Raw genomic sequence first — 4367 nt, 5'->3', positions numbered from 1 at the left:
AATCAGTCCGTTTTCGTCATTTGTTATCGAATCGACTTAAATCCTGATCGTCACATTGGCCGCTCTTCTCTCTGGAACGGTTGTACTTATCGTCTGCAAAGCTATGTCGCGTGCTGCGGTATGCGGAGACACTAAAAGCACCATAGTAGAACATAGATGAAGCTTCTAAGTTGATGTAATAGCCAGTAAGAAGTAGTACAATTCAAGTTTTTGGTATCGATTTTTGACTTTTTAGTTGGCTTTGGTGCCTTGGACATGAGCTAGGCCCTTAAGATTCTGCATGAAAGGAGGACTAGCAGCCGAGATACACGGGAGAATGTGAAAAGTGTTCATATGCAGTAAAAACCCGAAAAAATCCGTGCGTTTTCGTCATTTGTTATCGAATCGACTTAAAGCCAGATCGTCACATTGGCCGCACTTCTCTCTGAAATGGCTGTACATATCGTCTGCAAAGCTATGACGTGTGCTGCGGTATGCGGAGACACTAAAGCCACCATAGTAAAACACAGATGAAGCATCTAATTTAATGTAATAGAAAGTAAGAAGTAGTACAATTCAAGTTTTAGGTATCGAGTATGGACTTTTTAGCTGGCTTTGGTGCCTTGGACATGAGCTAGGACCTTAAGAATCTGCATGAAAGGAGAACTAGCAGACGAGTTGCACGGGAGAAAGTGAAAAGTGTTCATATGTTGTAAAATCCTGAGAAATCAGTCCGTTTTCGTCATTTGTTATCGAATCGACTTAAAGCCAGATCGTCACATTGGCCGCACTTCTCTCTGAAACGGTTGTACTTATCGTCTGCAAAGCTATGTCGCGTGCTGCGGTATGCGGAGACACTAAAAGGACCATAGTAGAACACAGATGAAGCCTCTAAGATGAAGTAATTGCCAGTAAGATGTAGTACAATTCAAGTTTTAGGTATCGATTATTGACTTTTTAGCTGGCTTTGGTGCCTTGGACTTGAGCTAGGACCTTAAGATTCTGCATGAAAGGAGGACTAGCAGCCGAGTTGCACGGGAGAGTGTGAAAAGTGTTCACATGTAGTAAAAACCTGAGAAATCCGTCCGTTTTCGTCATTTGTTATCGAATCGACTTAAAGCCAGATCGTCACATTTGCCGCTCTTTTCTCTGAAACGATTGAACTTATCGTCTGCAAAGCTATGTCGCGTGCTGCGGTATGCGGAGACACTAAAAGCACCATAGTAGAACACAGACGAAGGTTCTAAGTTGATGTAATAGCCAGTAAGAAGTAGTCCAATTCAAGTTTTAGGTATCGATTATTGACTTTTTAGCTGGCTTTGGTGGCTTGGACATGAGCTAGGACCTTAAGAATCTGCATGAAATGAGGACTAGCAGCCGAGTTGCACGGGAGAATGTGAAAAGTGTTCATATGTAGTAAAAACCTGAGAAATCTGTCCGTTTTCGTCATTTGTTATCGAATCGACTTAAAGCCAGATCGTCACATTTGCCGCTCTTCTTTCTGAAACGGTTGTACTTATCGTCTGCAAAGCTATGTCGCGTGCTGCGGTATGCGGAGACCCTAAAAGCACCATAGTAGAACACAGATGAAGCTTCTAAGTTGATGTAATAGCCAGTAAGAAGTAGTACAATTCAAGTTTTAGGTATTGATTATTGGCTTTTTAGCTGGCTTTGGTGCCTTGGACATGAGCTAGGACCTTAAGATTCTGCATGAAAGGAGAACTAGCAGCCGAGTTGCACGGGAGAGTGTGAAAAGTGTTTATATGTAGTAAAAACCTGAGAAATCCGTCCGTTGTTGTCATTTGTTATCGAATCGACTTAAAGCCAGATCGTCACATTGGCCGCTCTTCTCTCTGAAACGGTTGTACGTATCGTCTGCAAAGCTATGTCGCGTGCTGCGGTATGTGGAGACACTAAAAGCACCATAGTAGAACAAAGATAAAGCTTCTAAGTTGATGTAATAGCCAGTAAGAAGTAGTACAATTCAAGTTTTAGGTATTGATTATTGACATTTTAGCTTACTTTGGTTCCTTGGACATGAGCTAGGACCTTAACATTCTGCATGAAAGGAGAACTAGCAGCCGAGTTTCACGGGAGTGTGTGAAAAGTGTTCATATGTAGTAAAAACCTGAGAAATCCGTCCGTTTTCGACATTTGTTGTTGAATCGACTTAAAGCCAAATTGCCACATGGGCCGCTCTTATCTCTGAAACGGTTGTACTTATCGTCTGCAAAGCTATGTCGCGTGCTGCGGTATGCGGAGACACTAAAAGCACCATAGTAGAACACTGATGAAGCTTCGAAGTTGATGTAATAGCCAGTAAGAAGTAGTACAATTCAAGTTTTAGGTATCGATTATTGTCTTTTTAGATGGCTTTGGTGCCTTGGACATGAGCTAGGACCTTAAGATTCTGCATGAAAGGAGGACTAGCAGCCGAGTTGCACGGGAGAATGTGGAATGTATTCATATGTAGTAAAAACCTAGATATTCGCCCGTAATCGTCATTTGTTATCGAATCGACTTAAAGCCAGATCTTCACATTGGCCGCTCTTCTCTCTGAAACGGTTGTACTTATCGTCTGCAAAGCTATGTCCCGTGCTGCGGTATGCGGAGACACTAAAAGCACCATAGTAGAACACAGATGAAGCTACTAAGTTGATGTAATAGCCAGTAAGAAGTAGTACAATTCAAGTTTTAGGTATCGATTATTGACTTTTTAGCTGGCTTTGGTGCCTTGGACATGAGCTAGGACCTTAAGAATCTGCATGAAATGAGGACTAGCAGCCGAGTTGCACGGGAGAATGTGAAAAGTGTTCATATGTAGTAAAAACCTGAGAAATCCGTCCGTTTTCGTCATTTGTTATCGAATCGACTTAAAACCAGATCGTCACATTGGTCGCTCTTTTCTCTGAAACGATTGTACTTATCGTCTGCAAAGCTATGTCGCGTGCTGCGGTATGCGGAGACACTAAAAGCACCATAGTAGAACACAGATGAAGCTTCTAAGTTGATGTAATAGCCAGTAAGAAGTAGTACAATTCAAGTTTTTGGTATCGATTTTTGACTTTTTAGCTGGCTTTGGTGCCTTGGACATGAGCTAGGACCTTGAGATTCTGCATGAAAGGAGGACTAGCAGCCGAGATACACGGGAGAATGTGAAAAGTGTTCATATGCAGTAAAAACCCGAAAAATCCGTGCGTTTTTGTCATTTGTTATCGAATCGACTTAAAGCCAGATCGTCACATTGGCCGCACTTCTCTCTGAAATGGCTGTACTTATCGTCTGCAAAGCTATGACGTGTGCTGCGGTATGCGGAGACACTAAAGCCACCATAGTAAAACACAGATGAAGCATCTAATTTAATGTAATAGAAAGTAAGAAGTAGTACAATTCAAGTTTAGGTATCGAGTATGGACTTTTTAGCTGGCTTTGGTGCCTTGGACATGAGCTAGGACCTTAAGAATCTGCATGAAAGGAGAACTAGCAGCCGAGTTGCACGGGAGAAAGTGAAAAGTGTTCATATGTAGTAAAAACCTGAGAAATTCGTCCGTTTTCGTCATTTGTTATCGAATCGACTTAAAACCAGATCGTCACATTGGTCGCTCTTTTCTCTGAAACGATTGTACTTATCGTCTGCAAAGCTATGTCGCGTGCTGCGGTATGCGGAGACACTAAAAGCACCATAGTAGAACATAGATGAAGGTTCTAAGTTGATGTAATAGCCAGTAAGAAGTAGTCCATTTCAAGTTTTAGGTATCCATTATTGACTTTTTAGCTGGCTTTGGTGCCTTGGACATGAGCTAGGACCTTAAGATTCTGCATGAAAGGAGGACTAGCAGCCGAGTTGCACGGGAGAATGTGAAAAGTGTTCATATGTAGTAAAATCCTGAGAAATCAGTCCGTTTTCGTCATTTGTTATCGAATCGACTTAAAGCCTGATCGTCACATTGGCCGCTCTTCTCTCTGGAACGGTTGTACTTATCGACTGCAAAGCTATGTCGCGTGCTGCGGTATGCGGAGACAGTAAATTCACCATAGTAGAACACAGATGAAGCTTCTAAGTTGATGTAATAGCCATTAAGAAGTAGTACAATTCAAGTTTTAGGTAGTGATTATTGACTTTTTAGCTGGCTTTGGTGCCTTGGACATGAGCTAGGACCTTAAGATTCTGCATGAAAGGAGGACTAGCAGCCGAGTTGCACGGGACAATGTGAAAAGTGTTCATATGTAGTAAAAACCTGAGAAATCCGTCCGTTTTCGTCATTTGTTATCGAATCGACTTAAAGCCAGATCGTCACATTGGCCGCTCTTCTCTCTGAAACGGTTGTACTTATCGTCTGCAAAGCTATGTCGCGTGCTGCGGTATGCGGAGACACTAAAAGGACCAT

The sequence above is a fragment of the Schistocerca gregaria genome, unplaced genomic scaffold (assembly GCF_023897955.1).
Source record: "Schistocerca gregaria isolate iqSchGreg1 unplaced genomic scaffold, iqSchGreg1.2 ptg000387l, whole genome shotgun sequence".
Lineage (NCBI taxonomy): Eukaryota > Metazoa > Arthropoda > Insecta > Orthoptera > Acrididae > Schistocerca > Schistocerca gregaria.
This window is presented reverse-complemented; position numbering follows the sequence as displayed.